Consider the following 23,630-nt stretch of genomic DNA (forward strand, 5'->3'; position numbering starts at 1 on the left):
AGAGCTCTGAAAATGAGGTAGATTCCCACTATCTGAGGAGTAGCTAAACAAGCTTTAGTACATGACTGTTGTGGAATATCATGATGGTGTAAGAAAAGATGTATGAGATCAACACAGAGATGCATTGGAAAAACCTCAGTAAACTAATGCAAAGGAAAATACGCACGAGCAGGAAAATAGTATGCATGACTACAAGAACACAACTGGAAAGAACCAAACTACTGAAACTAAATTCTACATTATTATAATGACCAAGCTTAGCTCCAAAGAAGAAATACGAGAAAGCTCCTCTTCTCCCCTCTTTGCAGAAGTAGGGGACTATGGGCATGGAACACTGGAGTTTTTTGATGGATTGGCTAGGTCTCTTAAATTAAATTTTTTAACATTTTTATTTTCAGTTCTGAATCTCTTCCTCCTGCACCTTTCCTCACCTATTGAGAAGGCAAGAAATACAATACCCATTATACATATGAAATCATACATAACATAAGTCCATATTTTGGCTAGTTTTTTTTCTTCTGTTTTATACTTTATTATAAGGGAAGGCTTTCTGCAAGGGTTAGGGGCAGGACAAATTGGGAAATGTAGGTGACAAAAAACAAGATACCACTAAATATATGTCTTAATATATTTTTAAAAAGCAAGCTGCTCTTTACATTAAAAGGTTCTAGGTAAATGTGAGCTAGCACTACATCTAAATCACATAGTACACCTGGTTCTGTGACAAAGTTGGTAAAATCTGGGCTCTTATTTCTGAAATAAATCACTGTGAAGTAGAGGACATCAAAGAAAGAAGAAAAGGACCTAAAGATCTTTCTAGTAGCTTTTGTGATGGCAGCCAAAGCTAGGAAAGTAAGAGTGTCTTATTGGGGAATAAACACATTGTAGTATATGAATGTAAAGGAATATTGTTGTGACATAAAGAAGGATGAAAAGGACCATTTCAGAGGAAACTAGGTAAACCTCTGTGAATGGATGGAGAGGCAACTGAACAAAACTACAACAATCCATATAATGATAACAACATCACAGAGAAAAGCAACTTTGTAAGATTCTAGAATGCTGATCAGGGACAGCTGGTGGTGGCACAGTGGAAAGAACCCCGGGTCTGGAGTCAGGAAGACTCATCTTCCTGAGTTCAAATCTGGCCTCAGATACTTACTTGCTGTGTGACCCTGGGCAAGTCACTTCACCCTGTTTGCCCCAGTTTCCTCATTTGTAAAAATGAGCTGGAGAAGGAAATGGAAAACCACTCTAGTATCTTTGCCAAGAAAACCCCAAAGACTAGCTCATGGGCAGCTAGGTGCTACAGTGGATAGAGTACCAAGTCTGGAGTCAGAAAGACTTCTCGTCTTCCTTAGTTCCAATCCAGTCTCAGATACTTGCTAGCAGTGTGACCCTGGGCAACTCGCTTAGCTCTGCTTGACTCAGTTTCCTCATCTGTAAAATGAGCTGAAGAAGGAAATGGCAACCCACTCCAGTATCTTTGCCAAAATAAAACACAAACTAAATGAGGTCACCAAGAGTCAGACATAACTGAAACGAATGAATGACAAGAATTCTGATTGATTCAGTGAAGATGATGACATAAAACTCAGAGAGAGACATTTTCAGACATGGCCAATGTGTGAATCTGTTTTTCCAGGTTTGTATCTATGTACTGAAAGATTTATTTTTGTTGGGGCAGGAGTGAAGAGAGAAGTACTGGAAGGAACAGTTTGAGAAAAGAATTAAGGGAAAGCTATGGGGGGAGGGGAAGAGGAGTGGGAAGGTTTCAGCAAAGTCATCCACAATGTGCAACAAGCCCACTCAAACTGTTACGGTGATAGAAGAAGGAGTGGCTTCAAAAAACACTCCATCCCCATCCTCTCAGCTACACCATTAAGTATTTGCTTCTAAATAAATAGTGCATGGGCATGTGCACATAGTCACATGGTTTACTATTTCACCAGTTGTTTTGTTGTTGTTCAGTCATTTCAATCACTTTCTGTGACCCCCATTTGGGGTTTTCTGGAGTGCTTTGCCATGTCCTTCTCCAGCTCATTTTACAGCTGATGAAATTGAGGCAAGCAGGGTGAAGTGACCTGTCCAAGATCACACAGCCAGTCAGTGTCTAAGGCCAAATTTGAACTCAGGAAGTTGAGTCTTTCTGACTTCAGGCCCAGTGCTCTATCTATCCATTGCACCAGTTAGCTGCCCCAATCACCAGCTGATACTTCTATGAACAAAACATTAAATGATTGCTTTAAAAATAAGTAAATATACCATCAAACAAATGGTCAGGTCCCCTCTTTTTTGTAGAGGTGGGGGACTACGGGTATGAAAAGTGGAATACACTGCTAGGCATCATAGTACTGGTTTTGCTAAACATTTGGTACTTTTTTTTCTTTTTTGGTTTTAAAGGATGGCTCTTTAGGAGATGAAGGGGAATCTGAAATGTGATATACAAGGTAATACAAGACCACAAGAAAAGAACAGAAACCTTGTGAAAATGCAAGTCAGCACTGGGCCTGAATCGTGTAATACATCAGGTTCCACAGCAGATTTGGTAAAGTTTGGGATCCTGTTTTTGAAATAAAGCATTTCTAAGTGAGGCTCAATCTACCAAGTGTTTGGACTTTCCACTCAGAATTCCACCAATTTTGTTGGAGATGAAAATAAACAAACACACATTGAAACAGACTGATACCAAGAATTTTCAGATCAGTTTAAAAAAATAAGCCCAAGAAGCTGATCTGGCAGCTGCAACAGGAATACAATTTATTTCATCCCTTTCCACCCAAATCTCCCCATAGCAAAGCACAACATGGAACAAAAGCAGAGGATTCCTGGCATGATCCCTTTTTATAAGGCTTTCTAATTTCCAGTGTCCCCTCTGCCTCACAGTGCTTTCTTCTAAATCCATGGTTAAAATGTCCTGTTATTTGCTGGCTTGCCTTTCTAAAGGATGCCAATAATACGTGTCCAGGTGAAATTCTGCAACATACCTGGCCATTCCACGAGAGCAAAGGGGTCGTTCCTGCTGAAGTAAAAGTGCCAGCTAGCTGGGCTGAGCACGCTTTCTACACAAAGTAAAAAGCACCATTCTATTCTGGGCAGTACCATTAGGGAAACAAATTCTGCTGGATTTTCGAAGGTAACGAGGTAGTGATAGGCCTGCTTGGAAGCACAGCTGTAGGTTTGCAGTTGAACGTCATGAGAAGCCAGCACTTAGCCCATTAACATCATCAATAGCAATCAACACAATCAATGTGCAATCAACACAACCCAATAATCAGCTTCCGTAACACGAAGACCATCTTCTAAATAATAGTAATAGCTAGCATTTATCTGGAGCTCTGAAGTTTATAAAATGCTTTACAAGCATCATCTCATTTTATCCTACAATGACCTTGGATGGTAAGTGATATATTATCCCATTTTATAGATAAGGAAGCTGAGGCACAGATGAAGGGTCTTCCTTGTCCAAAATCCCAAAGTTAGTAAGTGCCTTCTGACAAATTCAACTCAGGCCTTTCTGCTGCTAGGTCCAGCCTTCTATTTAATGACACCTGACTGCTTGGCTTGATTTTTCAGGATTTTTCTTATTAACAGTACAGAGTATGGTGTATAGAGAACTTGTCTCAAAGCCTTGGAGACCTGAGTTCAAGCCCCAGCTCTGACACATCCTGGTTGTGTGACCTTCTAAGACTATAAATTGCAGACAAGGTACACTGGTAGAGTTTCTCATACCAATGAAATAATGGCTCAGTCCCTATGCCATTAAATATGAGCTTGTTTTCCACCTTCTCTGTCTTATTATGCATTTTGGTTTATTTCCTTATATTAAAACTTGAGACACATACTGAAAAATATGTGCATTATCCAGGGATTTCTTTCTCTAAAAAAGATTCTTCAACTCCAGCAATCTGAGCTTGCCTTTAAGAGACATTAACTTTAATTTTTAATGAACACAGACATCTCTCTGGGAATGGGTGACAGGTATACCAAGGATAATTGGAACCCTCAGATAATCCCCAAACCTCATTTTAGTCAATTGCAGTCTCTTCCTGTGCAAGTATTAATACTGATGATTTTGCATTTTGGTTTCTTTTACTGGAGAAGTTCTGGGTGTGTGTTATGGGGGTGAAGGCTGAGAAATGGAAGGGAAGCATCAGAGAAACACACATTTCAAGTTGGAAGGGACCTTCGAAATCAGTGAGGATTACTGATTATTATACCAGTGAGCAAGCTGAGAGCCAGAGACAGGAGTGACAGCCTCAGTCCCACAACTAATAGTGGCAAAACTGGGATTTGAACCCAGGTCCTCTGATTCTAGCATCAAGACTGGGAAAGAACTATAAAGGCTGAAGCTATTTACAAAGACAAATCAACTGCCCCAAAGGGGCTGCCCTTTCCTCACCAGAATTTCTCAGCCCAGTTCACTGGGTGATTTTTTCCCCTTGAGAGCTGATGTTCACTTTTATAATAGAGGGCATTTGGAAAATAGTATTTGCTTTACTAAAATTCACATTACAGATACCTCTGGCAAAATGTACCTCTTCTTAAATAAAAGCATAAGATGCCAGGGATTGTTTCATACTTTGTATTTGGTGAATTGTTGTTGAGTCACTTCAGTTGTGTCCCACTCTGTGACCATAATTGGGTTTTCTTGGCAAAGATCTTAGAGTGGTTTGTCATTAACTTCTCCAACTCTTTTTACAGATGAGGAAACTGAGGTAAACGGGGTTAAATGACTTGCTCAAGGCCACACAGCTATATAAGTGTGAGGCCTGATCTGAACTTGGGTCCTCCTGATTCCAGGGCCTAGTGCTCTATTCAGGGCCTCACTAGTGGCCTGGTAAATAGGAGGTGCTTAATAAATGCTTTCTGACTGAGTCCTTGGACTGAAATAATTTCCTTTCTCCGTTTGTAGTGCCACAGAGAACACTTTTCCCCATCTCATCAAAGAAAAATTTTTCTTAAAACATTTTCATATTGGAGATCCTATCCACTTTAGGATCTGTGAAAAAGATAAATGAAAGGGGTCAGATGCTTTCTTTGGACACACAGTTTATGATGAAACTCTTCTCCTAATTGTTCAGCTACTTTTACAAATCCAGGGCTTTCCTATCCTCCCGCTCACTGTGATGCTCCTTGTTGAAGAAAGTAAATAGACGAAGCTCAGGGGCATTCACTTCCTTTGAGTTTGTTCTTAATTGAGTCCCTGCACAAGTCACTTTATATTTCCAATGATGACTGACCTCCAGGGGATATCACTGAGAAGGCACAAAGGAGGCTGTCCAGGAACTGAGATAAAAGATCAGCCTTCATTATGCAAATATTCTGCTTTTGAGATACTCTGGTCACTTCCTCTTTGATTGGTCTTAATAAATAACAGTCCTAATAGCAGGGAGCAGATGAGCTTGCCATTGGACTTGGGGTTTAAAGGACACAAAATAACTCAGAGAAACTTGTAGGTGAAGAAGCACCTAGGTGCTACGTGCAAGTCCATCCAGGGAAGCAGCTTTTGGAAAGCTCCAAAGGTATCCTGGACACCCGGGCTGGGAGCATGGGGGGCAAGGTTGGGGAAACTCTGGGGCATGGATGTAGTCCACAGTCACACCTGGATCTGAGAACTGTATCTGAGTTCACCCATTCCCTTAGGGCAAACTGAGACCTGAGCTAGTCAGAGCTAGTGAGGGTAAAGGGAAGCAGGGCCACAGGAGGGTTCTAGTAGAGCTTGGAATGTGGCTTTGGGACCCTTACGTGTTTTATACCCCATTTCTGCATCTTCTTCGCCAAAGCTGTACCCATGATGGCTACCCCCTTTTGCCTTGCATCTTCCTTTTTCCTCAGGGGCAGCTAGATGGTTCAATGGGTAGAGGAGACTCACCTCCCTGAATTCAAATCTGGCCTCAGACATTACTAGCTGAGTGACCCTGGGCAGGTCACTTCTCCCTATTTGCCTCAGTTTCCTCATCTGTAAAACGAGCTGGAGAAGGAAATGGCAAACCACTCCAGGATCTTGGCCGAGAAAACCCCAAGTGAGGTCAAGAATAGTAGGATATAACTGAAAAACAACTAAACAACAAGTTACACTTTACCTTGTGTAAAACCTGGAGGGAGAGGCAAGCTAGGAAAAATTCTAAAGAAATCAGCTGTCATTTCCCTAGTGAAAGTGGAGAATAGCAAAATGTTGTGGTCATTCCCTTTTGTGTCAAAGAGAAAATACTATAATGAAATAGAGTTTGATCATTTTTCTGGTACCCTTAAGCTTAGTGCAGGAGCTGACTGTTCAGAAAAAGGAAGTGGAGACATGGATACCTAGTGATTATATGGATGCTATCACATTAAACCATTTAAATACCTAGAAGTAGGTAGTTCAGTGGCTAGAGCCCTGGGCCTGGAGTCAGAAGACCCAAGTTTAAATTGTGCCTCAGACACTTACTGGCTGTGTGACCCTGGGTAAGTCACTTAACCTCTGTCTGCCTTAGTTTCCTCAATTGTAAAATGACAGTCACAATAATACCTATGCCCAAGGGTTGTTATAAGCTTCAATGGCATAGTTAGAAAATACTTAGTACCCTTCCTGGTACATAGCGGGCAGTTAATAAATGCTCGTTTCTTTCCTGGCTTCCTATAGCCTAACATCATCTTGGTTTTTGCTGTTCCATCCACTAATCACTGCCCAGTCTAGAAAGTCTGTGCCCTACCTCCCTACAAATTTATCAGAGGTGAATTGCTATAATGGACGGCCCCAAAGAATTCCAACTTAACTCTTTCATTACTAGTTTGATGCCCAGCCTTCATCTCTAACCTGATTCCTTATTGAAGTGCACACAAATGTTTTAATCTATAACAAATACCTTTTTGAAAATCTCCAGCCCTTAAAGTCCACATAAAAGCCTGCAATTAAAAGAGCAAACCTGTGAAATTGGACAAAACCATAGGCATGTCATGTTGCTAATAAATAGAATGCAACAATGGAAAGGGTTTTATTAGATTTTTAAGAACTGAACTTAGACCTCACAGAAATACAGTATTTCCAAACTGGAAAGGACCTCAGTGGCTGCTTGGTCCCACTCATACCTGAAAAAAGAATGCCCACAAATTTCCTGAGACATACTTATCCAGTCTCTGCTTTAGCACCTCTGTGGTAGGAGCCACAGCTGCCATGTAGGCCAGGCTCATTTTTCCTTAAAAAGCAATGAAAGCATCTTGGAGGCTTAACTGTCTCGGGGCTAACAAATGATGTCACTTTCTAGTATCCTAAGTACAACGAGCTAGGACACCAAGAGTCAGGAGGTTCTCCTTCAGCCTTGTGGCTGGTGACTGAGTATGGCCCATACAAAAGCTTCAGGGCACACAGCCTCATTAGCTTTTCTGCCCAAACCCTCCCCTCTTCCTGACTTCCTTAGCACTGTCCAGGGTACCACCATCCTCCCAGGCACTAGGGTCCCAATATATCCTCCTCCTCGCTCTCCTCTTACCCTCCATGTCTAATCTGTTGGGAAGCTCTTTGGTTTCCACCTTAGGGCATCTCCAGTACGCTCTCCCTTCTTTGCTCCGACACCATCACCACCATTCTGTTCTGCAGGCCCTCATCCCCTCAAACCTGGACCACTGCCATAGCCTGCAGGTTGGTCTGCCTTCCACAAGTCTCTCTCCAGTCGGTTCCATCCTGTACTAGACTATGAAAGTGATCTTCCTAAAACAATTCTGACCATCTGGCTCTCTCTCACTCACATACATACACACTCATATATCCAATAGCTCCCTATTGCCTCAAGGATCCAATTATATATATATAATATTATATATATATGTGTGTGTGTGTGTGTGTGTGTGTGTGTGTGTGTGTGTGTGTGTATCTATCTATATCTATCTATCTAGATATCCTGTTTCCCTTCAAGGCGCTTTATAACCTGCCTCCTTCCCACCTTTCCAGTGTTCTGACACTTTATTCCTCCCTCCCTCTCCTACTTGCCAAGTACTCTGTGATCCAGTGTCACTGGCCTTTTTATTGTTCCTCAAAGACAATACTCCGTCACCCAACTCTGGGCATTTTTAATACTGTCTCCCAGGCCTGGAACTCTATCCCTCATCTTTACCTCCTGGCTTCCTTTCCATCACATCTGAACTCTGACCTTCTACAGGAAGCTTTTCCTGATCTCTCTTAAGTCTAGTGCTTTCCCCCTGTGGATTAGCTCCAACTTAATCTGTCTATACCTCGTTTGTAAATAGTTCTTCACCTATTGTCTTCCTCATTAGACTTTCAGCTCCTTGAGAGCAGGGGCTGGTTTTTGTTTGGTTTCATGTTTTTGCCCTTTTTGTACGCTCGACACTTAACACAGTACCTGACACATAGAATGCTTGGTGACTAGATTTGAAATAGGTTTTTATGCATTAGGCCATCAGGTGGTTACCTCCATGTTTCAGCACTTAATCTTCCTGAATCAGTTAAGCCTCAAGAACAAAGTCATTGCCTTCAATTAAGCTTAGGAAAAGCATGTTGGATTTCCAGCTCCATAACAAAGGCTATTGTCAGGGTTCCTGACTAGATTAGTTAGAGTCATTTCTACTATACAACTCTACCCACGTTTCTCTGAAACTGTCACAGTCATCATTTCTTAGGGAGGAATAATATTCCATTGTATTCACCTCATTCACCATTATGTTGGTTCATGAAGTTCCCAAATAATGGGGACCTGCTATGTTTGCAGTTTTGTGCCACAATACTTAATGCTTGTTAAATGACCAATTGCTATAAATACTGTTTTACAGTCTTTAACCTCTAAGGAGTGTATTTCAGTAGTAGTACTGCTGGGTCAAAGCGTATGCCCAATTCATTGACTTTTGGAATACAGTTCAAAACTGCTCTCCAGAATGAGCAGACCAACCGACAACTCCACTAACAGGGCATGAGTTTGCCTATCCTTCCACAGTCCTTCCAGCAATCATCATTCAAGTATTGGCTCTTGAGTTAGAGGACCTGGTTTCAAATTCCACCCTTCACTTTGTGGCCTTGGGCAAGTCAGTCACTCCAGGCTTCAATTTTGTTTTCTCTAAAAACAAGGGATTGGACTACATGATATCTAAGGTTCCCTCCAGCTTTAAGCCTATGATCCTATCATCTTTTAGCATCTTTACCAATCTGAGTATAAGGCAAACATATTAATAGAATTTTCTTTTTTCCTATTATTAGAGATTTGGAGTAGTTTTCATGTGGTTAGGAGTTTGTATTCCTTCTTTTGAAAAATACTCGTTTACATCCTTTGACTATTTTTCTGGGTTGATCAAATTTCCTCTGTATCTTCAATAGAATACTTTTAACAGACACATTCACTACAAAGATCGTTCTGTTTTGCTTTTTTATTTACATTGCATCGATTCTGTGTGTGCAAAAGTTTTGTGATTTTACATAATTGAAATGATCTACTTTGATCATCTCTATCCATGGTCTAATTATACTTCCTCCCGTATCCATGCTTTTGAAAGGTATCTACTTCCCTTCTCCTCTAATTTGTTTATGATAAGAACTTTTATATTTGAGTCACATATCTAATTAGAGCTTACTGTGGTATATGGTATAAGGTGTTAGTCTAAATGTAATTACTGCCAGACTGCTTTCTAGTTTCCCCCAGTGATTTTTTCTTGAATTGGAAGCCCTTATTCCAGGAGTTAGTGTTCTTGGATTTATCAAAGACTATGTTACAATTTTCAAATACTTCTGGAAGTTGCAAAATGGCCAAAATCTTAAAGGAAATAATGGAAAAAAACTAGGAATGAAGGGGGCCTAACTATACCAAATCTTAAACTATAAGGCTGTAATCAAAACTGTACACTACTGGTTAGAAAAATTAGAAGGTTCATCTTATGATTGTTAAGATTCTGTTTTCATTTTTAGAAGTTATTTTCGATAGACTTGTATGTTCATCATTGAATTACTACTTCAAATTATAGTATATGAGTTTGGTATTTAAAATTACACTGGATTCCAGATCTGAAACTGTATTACGAAGTGGTAATCATCAAAACAATCTGCTACTGGCTAAGAAATAGAATGTTGGATCAATGGAATACATTAAGTACATAATACATTGTAGGAAAAGACCATAGTAATTTAGTGTTCATAAACTGAAAGATCTAAGGTTTTGGGACAAAACCTTATTATTTGACAAAAACTTCTGGGACTGGAAAATAGTATGGTGGAAATTAGGTATAAGCCAACATCTTACACTGTATACCAAGATAAGGTAAAAATGGGTACCTGATTTTGATTTAAAGGGTGATACCTTAACCAAATTAGGAGAGCATGGAATAGTTTACCTGTCAGATCTACAGATAAAGGAAGAATTTAGAACCAACCAAGATATGAAGAGCATTATGTAATATAAAACACAATTTTGATTATATTAAATCAAAAAGGTTTTGCGCAAACAAAACCAATGCAACCAAAATGATAAGGAAGGCAGAAAATGGGGGGGAGGCGGAGATTTTTATAGTATCTCTGATAAAGGCCTCATTTCTCAATTATCTAGAAAACTGAGTTAAATTAATAAGAATTCAAGTCATTCCCCAATTGATAAATGGCCAAAGGATATAAACAGGCAGTTTTCAGACAAAGAAATCAAAGTTATCTATAGTCACATGAAACAAATGTTCTGACTTGCCACTAATTAGAAAAAATGCAAATTAAAACAACTCTGATGTACTACTACGCAGCTATCAAATTGGCCAATATGACAGAAAAGGAAAATAATAAAAGTTAGAGGGGGTGTGGGGGAAAATTGGGACTCTATTGCACTATCAGTGGAGTTCTCAATGATCCAAACACTGTGGAGAACAATTTGGAACTATCCCCAACTTTGACCCAGCAATACCATTATTAGGTCTGTATCCCAAAGAGATTTTTTTAATGGAAAAGAACCCATTTGTGCAAAAATATTTATAGCAGCTCTTTTTGTGGTGGCAAAGAATTGGAAATTGAAGAGATGCCCATCAATTGGGGAACAGCTAAATAAGTTGCAGCATATGATTGTAATGGACTATTATTGTGCTCTAAGAAATGACGAGCAGGTAGATTTCAGGAAAACTGGGAAAGACTTGCATAAAGTGATACAAAACAAAGTGAACAGAACCAGGAGAACATTGTACACAGTAACTATTGTGTAATGAACAACTGTGAACGACTTAGCTATTCTCAGCAATACAATGGGCCAAGACAATCTCAAAGGATTCATGACAAAAAACGCTATCCACCTCCAGGGAAAGAATTGATGGCATCTGAATACAGACTGAAGCATACTATTTTTAATTTTCTTTCTTTCTTTTTATTATGAGTTTTCTCATACAAAATGACTAATATGGAAATGTTTTACATGATTGCACATGTGTAACCTATATCCAATTGTTTACCATCTTAGGGCAGGGGGAGGAGATGCAAGGAGGAATAGAATTTGGACCTCACGAATTAAAATATAAAACAATCAATGTTAAAAATTGTTTTTACATGTAATTGGGGGAAAATAAAATATTATAATTAAAAAATAAAATCATGCTGGATTTGGTTACTGAGCTAAAATTCTTCCATAGTGTGTATGCTGATCTAAGGTCACTCTCATTCTCAAGCAAAACTGTGTAATTATTCAAGGGATGCAGCTTTGCGGGCACATTATGACCAAACCCTAATGAGGTCTCAGGCATCGAGGTCCCCAAAGAGTTTTCAGGCAAAGCAGACAATAATTGGTTGAAGTTGGGGGATTCCCCCATTCCAGTAGGCCTAAATATTGCCTAAATACTCAAAACTTCAGATATCATCACGTTCACTTTTTTTGATAATAATGGGGCATCTAAGATATGTAAGATCCTACTCTAGGCATTGTGAAGGAGACAGAGATCACAGAGTTGAGCAAGTTACGCTAAACCTTAGTTTTCTCATCTGTAAAATGGTGGTAGCCTGGGGGTAGGCAGTAATAGGGTTAAATTAGATGATCTCTACTTTCCCTTCTAGCCCTGACATTCTAAGATTCTATGTAATACACAAAGGCCTATGGCAGTTCAGAAGGAGGAGAGAATACTGGCTAATGGAGTATCCTAAAGCTCCTAAATTCTGTATCATACAATTTAACATTTTATCTTCTACCTCCTGGTATTTTTTGCCGTAATTTTATATGTGTTCATACTATACTCTCAGGTAATGTGTCAGTCTCTTAAAAGTAGCATTCAATAAGTATTCGCTGATATTCTGAATATCTATCCCATCTACGGCATTGTTAATTTTTAGATAAGATTCTGAAGAGAAAGCAAATTACTTTTTCATTAAAAAGAACTATATCCCAAAGTTTTCCTCTTATGCCACCATCATACAGGAAATGGTTATCTCATAGATAGCTAAAAACCAGGTTAAGGCAAGAGAGAAGAGCTTAGCCATGAGCAGCAGCTCAGTATCATCCCAGGGCACTGCCAGCTCTGGATTATCATTGGTGTGAATTACCCAGGCTATACGTGGTCCCCGCTTTTCTGCCTCTCCGTATTTGTGCCCTAATCAAATACATCCCCTGTGTATCCTCTCCCACTGAAGGCATAATAACCTGTGGGAAAGTATACCCCGGTATGTAAAGAGAGAAATCTTTATCATTTATTTCAGTGTTTTTGCTTTGAACTGTATCCTCTGATTGGTCTCTTGCAGGCAACAAATCGCTAGGCACTCATAAGGTATGGTTTTGAATGGATGCTAACCCAGAAAGTAAGCACTTTGAACCTGGAGTGGCCTCCTAAGGGAGGGTGCGAGAGAGCCCCAGATGTTAGATTACAGAAGCTCATTAAGTTTCTCTGCTTTGAGGATGCCTTAGAATTATAAGGAGCCTTTGAAAGTATGATAGCAGGGTTTCCCAATCTGACTTTTGCTGACCACAACAGTTGTTTTGCTACAGTTATGCTATTTTGTGCTAACTGAACTTAGATGTTGCCATTTATTCTCATCCAATAAGTCATTATTAAGCACTTATTATGTGCAAGGCACCATGCCAGGTACTAGAGATAAATCCAATGGAAAGCAATCCCTGCTGTCAAGGAGCTTACAGTCTAAATTGGAAATTACAAATGCAAACATTGAAGTAAAACCTGATCATTTCAGGAAGAATAAAAGGCTCACAATTATTGAGATGAAGACAAGATTCTCATAGGAATAGGGTTCAGGAGCTGAATCTTGAAGGAAGGTAGGGATGGTGAAGGTCAGGAGGGAAAGCATCCCACACATGGATGACAAACTGTAAAAACATGCAAAGTGGGAGAAGGGATTCACTGTTCTGGGAATAGCATCAAAGCCATTTGACTGAAACATGGACTGTATTGGGAGGTATAAGATTATCCCATCTCTGGTGTGCACTGATGTCTTGGAAGATGGAGAACATTTGAAAATTCACAACAAATGTGGCTCTGGGCTAAGATTAACCTAGGGTGGCTTCAACTAAGAAGAGCTCAGAGTAGACCTAGTGTCAATACGGTGCTAGGGTTGGCTGTCAAAAGCACCAGCAAGGGGATAGAGACCTAGGACATCTTGGTGTTGAGGAAAATCTATGAGTGAAGTTGCACAGTACAGTAAACTGAGGGCTCACCTCTTAGTCTAAAAAATCTGAGTTTGAGTTCTGTCTCTGATGCATACTGGAGGCCACTTAATTTCTCAGTTCACCCAGACAACTTAGTTTATGTTGGTACAAGGAGCTTCCTCACTGGAAGTTCTTCATACCAAGGAAATCAAATATCTAGCTCCCTGGCTCCAGTGTGATCCCTATGTGTATCTCCTCCCTTACTCATTCTCTGGAGAATCTCTGGAGAATATGCTGCTGTATGAATTTTAAGCTTAAGTTAAGGGTTCGAGCTAAAGTTAACTTAGGGTTAATTTAGGGAGAATCTTTCTTGTCACTTATTTTCATTAATATCTTTTTCTTGGATTTTATATGTCATCTGGGTGAACTGATAAAGAAAAGATATCAGGAACTAAGATACCTCAATCCTGGGTCAGTCTCCTGGGGTTTTGCATGGGTGTGAGGACCCAAATGCTACCATAAAATAGGAGAGCAAAAAATAGGTTAAAAATCATCTAATGCAACCCTAACCCTCCAACCATTGGTAATAGCTTTCCCCCTCTGAAGGATCACAGCATTCTTGTGCATTTATAATAGCTCATTTTTAGTAATAGTCACTGAGACATAGAATTGACTCTGGGTTCTCAATTAGTGCCACAAAAAATAATATAACATTGATGAAGTCCAGCTGTGGTGAAGGACCTTAGAGTAAAGGTAGTATGAGATCTGGGGATCAATAAACAACAAGCAAGTGCTTCCACACAAGATATGTAAACACAGCCCCTGCTCCCAGAAAAGCTTGCATATATTCTAATAGTAACACCATGGATCAAAATACTTCTCCCAAAGATTCATAATCAGAGACTAACCACCCAAGCCCTGCTTATGCTCAATTTGATGGCCTCTGTGCATTTATGAGATTAAAAAACAAAAATAAAAGCCACCTCATGTTTGCTTTTCTTCACTCATCTAAGCTGACACTTGGACAACAAATACGAAGTCCATTTATTACTGGATCTAAATACTTCAAGCCCTTCCATGATTGTATGTACTCATCTAACTATGTTCCATTCAAAGAATACAGACATGGATTAATATCTTCATTTGGGAAAAAGCAATTAGCAAAATCTACTTTTGTTTTCTCTTTTATTCCTAGATCTAATTGTCACTTTATTTAAATGCCTGCTTCATTGAGAGCCCAGAACTCTCACTTTGACAACATGGAATCAGGGACAAAAATACATTCATTTGCTCTTTGCTCTTTTAAGAAAAAAGGCTCACGATAGTCCTTTGGAGGTGCCTCTCTTCAACAAACAGGCCTAATTTCTGGTGAATGTGTGAAAGTGAACTAGTTCCTTTACAAATTCTAGATTTTTTTAATGAATAACGCCTGCATTCCTTTATTGTAAAGGATACATCTTCTATTGGTTCATTAAGTCAGCAGGAACACGTTCCCTGAAGGAATCACCTAATGAAAAAGTAAAGGACTGAATAAAATTATCTATTCTATTTCAACAATATATACATTTGAACATGTAGTTTGATATGTGCACATATTCATATATATAGTATATATGTGTATGTGTATAGATATCCATATCTACATGTATGGATATAAACATATGTACATACACACATATATGTATATATTCTACATAATTTGGGCTATATATACAAGTTCCTGAATTTTGATATTTTATATATTGGTTATAGCATAGTATGTGTGTATAAAGATTTACAGATATATACATATATATCTTCAAGATTTGAGCTGAGTGTCCCAGTTGCCCAAATTTTATATCAATTACAAACAAATAACATGTGTCCTCATGGAACTTCCATTCTACTGATTGAATATGACACAGAAACTGAAATGCACCTAATGACCCTGAATTTCACTGGTGTGACTACTCCATACAGCGAGGCACACCACAGGCCTCTGTGGTATAGGAGAGAGTCTTTGAGAATGACTATGATTGAAAAATTCAACCCTTGTGGCCAACTCGCTGACAAGCCTCTCCAGATAAAGTACACTACTTCTCAGCTAAGAGGCATGTAGGTATCCATCACTGGGCCCATATTTGATGCCTCCAACATAGAGGGACATGCCAGAGCAGTTAACTATAATTAAAAATCTTACACTGTACATGCATTGGGAGAGATGTAATGCAAGAGTTATGTGAGGACAAGGGCAAAACTGTCTAAGCAAATGCAGGGGGGGGAGGCAAACAAGGCCAATATGAAGGGAGCACCTCCATGAAGCAGATTCTGCTCCAACCACTAGTCATTTCCCTGCCTTTTCTTAATGTTTTAGGCCTCAAAGAGAGAGATAGAAGTGCAGAGCTAAAGATTTCTGGGGGAGGTTCTGCTAGATACACTTTCACTGATGAGACTTTTAAAAGGGCAAAGTCTCTCTGCATCTCTATGAGGACTATAGGGAGTCTGCTGATGAACTTTCTTTTATGTGTTGGGGATTGTTTGATTTTTTCTATTTATATCTCCAGTGCTTAGCTCAGTACTTGGCACATCGTAAGGGCTTGTAAGATACATGCTTTCTCAGTCACATATTCCTATTCAAAAAACCACTGAGAGAAGTACCTTCCACACCTCCCCTTTGCAATCAGTCTGTCTGCCTGGAAAGGTCCTTTCCTTCTTGCCAACCCAGACCATCTCCTACAAACACTGGGATTTCTGGCCCCACTCCAAGAGAGTACAAAGCAAAAACCCCTCTACTTCATCCCTAAGACTCTCTAGTGAGTCTTTTGTTAAAAAGGGCTCTTTTTCACTTTTCTGTTAAGTAACCTAATTCCACTAAACATATATGCACCCAATGGTACAGCATCCAAACTCTTCAAGGAGATGTTAAGGGAGTTACAGGCAGAAATAAACAGCAAAACTATACTAGTGGGGGACCTCAACCTCCCAGTCTCTGAACTGGATAAGCCTAATCACAAAATAAACAAGAAAGAAGTTAAGAAGGTGAATAGAATTTTAGAAAAGTTAGATATGGTACACCTCTGGAGAAAATCGAATGGAAATAGAAAGGAATATACCTTTTTCTCAGTGGTGTACATGGCACCTCCATGAAAATGACCATATACCAAGCCATAAAAACCTCACAATCCAATGGAGAAAGGAAGAAATATTAAATTCCTCCTTACAAAAATCAATTTATTACTAGAAAAATGTACAGGCAAAGGAGAAAAAATCCAACCATAAAAACCTATTACAGGAATAGAGATGACCAGGGTTCATCTTCAGAGATGGATATTGAAGTAAAGAAACCCGCAAAGAGCAACGTCAAATGGTCACTTGCCCAAAAAGAATGTATAGAAGATCTTAAAAAGACTTTAAAATTCAAATGACAGAGATAGAAGAAAAACTAACATAAAAATAAAAATAATCCAGGAAAAACAAGAAGGATATGAAAGGAAAACCTTGAAAATTAGAATTGGGCAAAGTGAAGCCAGGGAAATTATAAGGGATCAAGAAATAATTAAACAAACCATGAATAATGAAAAAATAGAGGAGAAAGTGAAACATCTTCTACGAAAAACAACAGATTTGGAGATCAAGAAGAGAAAATATAAAAATAATTGGAGTAACTGAAAGTCATGATCAAAAAAAGAATCTTGATACCATCATACAAGAAATAATTAAATTGTCCTGAAGCATTAGAACAAGGAAGGGAAGTAGAAATAGAAAAAATCCATCACACACCACTTAAAAGAGATCCTATGAGAAAAACTCATAGGAATATCATAGTCAAATTCTGAAATCCCAAGATCAAGGATAAAATATTAAAAGCACCAAGATTAAAACAAATTAAATATGATGGTGTCTCAATTAGAATTACACAAGACCTAGCAGCAGAGACATTAAAGAACCCCAGGTCTTGGAAGACAATATATCGAACAGCAAAAGACCTGGGGCTCCAGCCAAAAATATCATACCTTTCAAATTTCAGTATTATCTTGAATGGAAAAAAATGGACATTTGACAAACCTTCAGACTTTCAAGACTTTGTTAAAAAAATCCTCAACTTAATAGAATATTGGACATACAAGAATCAAGAGAAACATAAGGTACACAGCAAAGACTGACTATAAGGGATTTATAAGAACAGATTGCTTACCTTTCATATAACCCAATATATGTCTAACATTCTTATTAATAACTGTCAAGCTCATAAATAAGAGGGGAATAAACTTGACTATGATATGAATTTAAAAAGTAAAACCATTTAGAAACAACTAAAAACAGTAACTATTTCATATAAAAGAGGTGCGAGAAGAAGAAAGGATACAGAGGATTTAGATGGGGGGAGGGCTGGTAGTTCTGGTAACCTACTTTTATTGGGAATGGGTTTAAGAGGGAACATTACATATATATTCAGAAGAGTATAACAGTCTTCTAAATTTAGAAGAAATAAAATGGTAGGGGTATAGTGAGGGGGGAAAGGACAAAGGAGGGATTTTTAGAGGGGAGAATGAGGGTAAAGGGAGTTTAGATTAATGGGAATGGGGGGATAGGGGAGGGATCCTTGGGGGGGAAGGCAAGTAATAGGAGGGCAGGGTGGTGGGTGGAGGAGGGGGAGTAGGCAAGTAATAGGAAAGTGATGTAGTGAGTAGAAGTAAAGTAGAGGAGGCAGGAAGGATAGGAAACAAAAGATATGTACAAACATAGAAAACAAAGATCAGGAGTAGATTATTTTTGAGAAAGTATATGTCTATATTATGTATGTATATATGAATAAGTGTATGCATATATCTGTATGTCTATGTATATATCAAGAAATATCTAAATTGTATTGTAGCCTTCTGGGGCATGGGGGAAGGGGAAAAAAGAGCAAAGTTAAAAAGTGCACAGCAGAGAACAAAAGAAAACACAAGGAAGCAAAGAAAACATGGACAATTCTCAACACAAGATTATTATTTATCATACAGGCTTTTTTGAAATGAAAATTTATTGTTACATATTTTGAATCCTCTCCTATGTTCTGCTATGCACATGACATGCTTTTTTTCTTTCTTCTTTTATATTTGTTTCAATATTTAAGTTTATGATATATTTTTGTTTCTTTTCTCTATTTTGTATTTGTGTTCTGGTAAAATAAAAAAACTGTTTAAAAATATTAAATGCCTCTTTTTCAGATCATGATGCAATAAAAATTACATGTGATAAAGGACCATGGAAAGATAGAGTAAAAATTAATCGAAAACTAAATAATCTAATCTTAAAGAATTAGTGGGTCAAACAACAAATCATAGAAACAATTAAGAACTTCATAAAAGAGAATGACAATAATGAAAAAATATACCAAAACTTATAGTATGCAGCAAAAGCAGTTCTTAGGGAAAGTTTTATATCTCTAAATGCTTAAAGGAATAAAACATAGAAAGAAGATATCAATGAATTGCGCATGCACAACTAAAAAAAAGCTAGAAAAAGAACAAATTAGAAATCCCCAATTAAATATCAAATTAGAAATACTGAAAACCAAAGGAGAGATTATTAAAATTGAATCAAGACAACTATTGAACTAATAAAATAATTAAGAGCTGTTTTGATGAAAAAAACAAAATAGATACGCCTTTGGCTAATTTGATTTTTTAAAAAAGAAGAAAACCAAATTACCAGTATCAAAATTGAAAAGGATGAATTTACCACCAATGAAAAGGAAATCAAAACAATAATTAGGAGCTATTTTGCCCAACTATATGCCGATAAATTTGACAATTTTAGTGAAATGGATGAATATTTACAAAAACATAAATTGCCCAGAAGAGGAAATAAAATACTTAACTCCATTTGAGAAAAAGAAATTTAACAAGCCATCAATGAACTCCCTAGAAAAAAAATCTCCAGGGTCAGATGGATTTACAAGTGAATTCTATCAAACATTTAAAGAACAATTAATTCCAATACTATATAGACTATTTGGGAAAATAGGTGCAGATGGAAATATGATGGGGGCAGAGACAAGATGGCGGCTGGAAAGTAGTGAGCTCCCCACCGAGTCCCTCCAAAAACCTATAAAAAATGGCTCTGAACCAATTCTAGAACTGCAGAACCCACAAAACAGCTGATGGAAGCAGGGCTCCAGCCCAGGACAGCCTGGATGGTCTCTGGGTGAGGTCTATCCCACACGGAGCTGGGAGCTGGGAACGGAGCAACCAGACCAGGAGCCAGGCGGAGCAGGCCCTAGCACCCTGAATCAGTGAGCTGCGGCAATTACCAGACTTCTCAACCCACAAACACCAAAGACTGCGGAGAAGGTTAGTGGGAAAAGCTGCGGGAGTGGAAGGAGTTCCAGGTTCGGCTACCAGCCCCAGGGGCAGCGGAGGTGGGGCAGCTACAGCTGCTGTTGCTTCCAGCCCCAGGCCCACCTGGTGGGAGGAATTAAGTGGCGGATCAGAGCAGGAGTTCAGAGCCTGCTGAAGATCTAAGCCCAGTCTGGGTTGGGGGGTTTGGGGAAGGAGTAGTGCTGGTGTGGCAGAGCTGGCGCATCTCCCCCAAACGTGGAACATAGAACTCTTTAGTCTACAAGCAGTCATACCCCGCTGAAAAACTCAAGGGTCAAGTTACCTGGTTGGGAATATGGCCAGGCAGCAAAAACACACTCAGATTCAGTCTCAGACTTTGGATTCTTTCTTTGGTGACAAAGAAGACCAAAACATACAGCCTAAAGAAGACAACAAAGTCATAGAGCCTACAACAAAAGCCTCCAAGAAAAACATGAACTGGTCCCAGGCCATGGAAGAGCTCAAAAAGGATTTGGAAAAGCAAGTTAGAGAAATAGAGGAAAAATTGGGAAGAGAAATGAGAAGGATGCGAGAAAATGATGAAAAACAAGTCAATGACTTGCTAAAGGAGACCCAAAAAAATACTGAAAAATATACTGAAGAAAACAACACCTTAAAAAATAGACTAACTCAAATGGCAAAAGAGCTCCAAAAAGCCAATGAGGAGAAGAATGCCTTGAAAGGCAGAATTAGCCAAATGGAAAAGGAGGTCCAATGGACTACTGAAGAAAATACTACTTTAAAAATTAGATTGGAGCAAGTGGAAGCTAGTGACTTTATGAGAAATTAAGATATTATAAAACAGAACCAAAGGAATGAAAAAATGGAAGAGAATGTCAAATATCTCATTAGAAAAACCACTGACCTGGAAAATAGATCCAGGAGAGATAATTTAAAAATTATTGGACTACCTGAAAGCCATGATCAAAAAAAGAGCCTAGATATCATCTTTCAAGAAAGTATCAAAGTATCAAGGAGAACTGCCCTGATATTCTAGAGCCACAGGGCAAAATAGAAATTGAAAGAATCCATCGATCGCCTCCTCAAATAGATCCCCAAAAGAAATCTCCTAGGAATATTGTCTCCAAATTCCAGAGCTTCCAGATCAAGGAGAAAATACTGCAAGCAGCCAGAAAAAAAAAAAAACAATTTGAGTATTGTGGAAGCACAACCAGAATAACCCAAGATCTGGCAGCTTCTACATTAAGAGATCAAAGGGCTTGGAATACGATATTCCAGAGGTCAATGGAGCTAGGATTAAAACCTAGAATCACCTACCCAGCAAAACTGAGTATTATGCTCCAAGGCAAAATATGAATTTTAAATAAAATAGAGGACTTTCAAGCTTTCTCAGTGAAAAGACCAGAGCTGAATAGAAAATTTGACTTTCAGACACAAGAATCAAGAGAAGCATGAAAAGGTAAACAAGAAAGAGAAATCATAAGGGACTTACTAAAGTTGAACTGTTTTGGTTATATTCCTACATAGAAAGATGATGTGTATGATTCATGAGACCTCAATATCATAGTAGCTGAAAGGAATATGCATATATATATATACATATATGTTTATGTATATATATGTATATAAGTGAATGTGCATGTATGTATATATGTATCTGTATATATACATATAAAGAGAGAGAGCGGACACAGGGTGAGTTGAAGATGAAGGGAAGATATCTAAAAGAAATAAAATCAAATTAAGGGATGAGAAAGGAATATATTGAGAGAGGGAGATAGGGAGAGATAGATTGGGGTGGATTATCTCGCATAAAGGTGGGAAGAGGAAGCAGTTCTGTGGGAGGAGCGGAGAGGGCAGGTGAGGGGGGAATGAGTGAATCTTGCTCTCATCAAATTTGGCCTGAGGAGGGAATACCATACATACTCAATTGGGTATCTTACCTCACAGGAAAGAAGAGGGAAGAAGATAAAAAAGGGGGGGGATGATGGAGGGGAGGGCAGATGGGGGTGGAGGTAATCAAAAACAAACACTTTTGAAAGGTGACAGGGTCAAGGGAGAAAATTCAGTAACGGGGGATGGGTTGGGAAGAAGCAAAATATAGTTAGTCTTTTACAACATGAGTATTGTCGAAGGGTTATACATAATGATACACATGTGGCCTATGTTGAATTGCTTGACTTCTTAGGGAGGGTGGGTGGGAAGGGAAGAGGGGAGAGAATTAGGAACTCAACGTTTTAAAAACAGATGTTCAAAAACAAACAAAAAAAAGTTTTTGCATGCAACTAGAAAATAAGATACACAGGCAATGGGGCGTAAAAATTTATCTTGCCCTACGAGAAAGGAAGGGAAAAGAGGATGGGAGGGGAGTGGGGTGACAGAAGGGAGGGCTGAATGGGGAACAGGGCAGCCAAAATATACGTCATCTTGGAGTCGGGGGGAGGGTAGAAATGGGGAGAAAATTTGTAATTCAAACTCTTGTGAAAATCAATGCTGAAAACTAAATATGTTAAATAAATAAATTTTAAAAAATGGAAATATGATACTGATACCTATACCAGGAAGAGTTAAAACAAAGAAAGAAAATTATAAACCAATATAGATGCAAAAAATTTAAATAAAATATTAGCAAAAAGATTACAGCAACTTACTACCGGAATAATACATTATGGCCAGGTAGGATTTATACCAGGAATGCAGGGCTGGTTCAATACTAGCAAGACTATCAGCATAATTCACCATATCAACAATAAAACTAACAAAAACCATATGATTATCTCAACAGATGCAGAAAAAGCTTTTGACAAAATATAACACCCATTCTTATTAAAAATACTAGAGAGCATGGGAATAAATAGGAGCTTCCTTAAAATGATAAGTAGCATCTTCCTAAAACCATCAGCAAGCATTATATGTAATGGGGATAAGCTAGAAGCATTTCCAATAAGATTGGGGGTGAAGCAAAAATGTTTCCACTGTTATTCAATATTGTATTAGAAATGCTAGCTTTAGCAACAAGCGAAGAAAAAGAAATTGAAGGAATTAGAATAGGCAAAGAAGAAACAAAGCTATCACTCTTTGTATATAATATGATGATATACTTACAGAATCCTAGAAAATCAATTAAAAACTACTGGAAATAAACTTTAGCAAAGTTATAGGATGTAAAATAAATGATAATAAATCATCAGCATTTCTAAATGCTAAATGTGCTAGCCAACCCCAACAACAAGGGATAGAAAAAGAAATTCCATTTAAAGTTACTGTAGGTATTATAAAACTTTTGGGAGGAACTATATGAACACAATTACAAAACAGTTCTCACACAAATAAAGTCAGATCTAAATAATTGGAAAAACATTAGTTGCTCATGGGTAGGCTGAACTAATATAATGAAAATGACAATTCTACCTAAATTAATTTACTTATCCCATGCCATACCAATCAAACTACCAAAAAATTAGTTTATAGAACTAGAAAAAATAATAACAAAATTCATCTGGAAGAACAAAAGGTCCAGAATATCAAGGGAATTAATGAAAAGAAATTCAAGGGAAGGTGGCCTAGTCATACCAGATCTTAAATTGTATTATAAAGCAGCAATCATCAAAACTACTTGGTACTGGCTAAGAAAAAGAGTAGTGGATCAATGGAATAGATTAGGTATGTAAGACATAGCAGTCAATGACTACAGTATTCTACTGTTTGATAAACTCAAAGACTCCAGCTCCTTGGATAAGAACTCACTATTAGACAAAAACTGCTGGGGAAATTATAAAATAATATGGCAGAA

Source organism: Trichosurus vulpecula, chromosome X, assembly GCF_011100635.1.
Source record: "Trichosurus vulpecula isolate mTriVul1 chromosome X, mTriVul1.pri, whole genome shotgun sequence".
Classification (NCBI taxonomy): Eukaryota; Metazoa; Chordata; class Mammalia; order Diprotodontia; family Phalangeridae; genus Trichosurus; species Trichosurus vulpecula.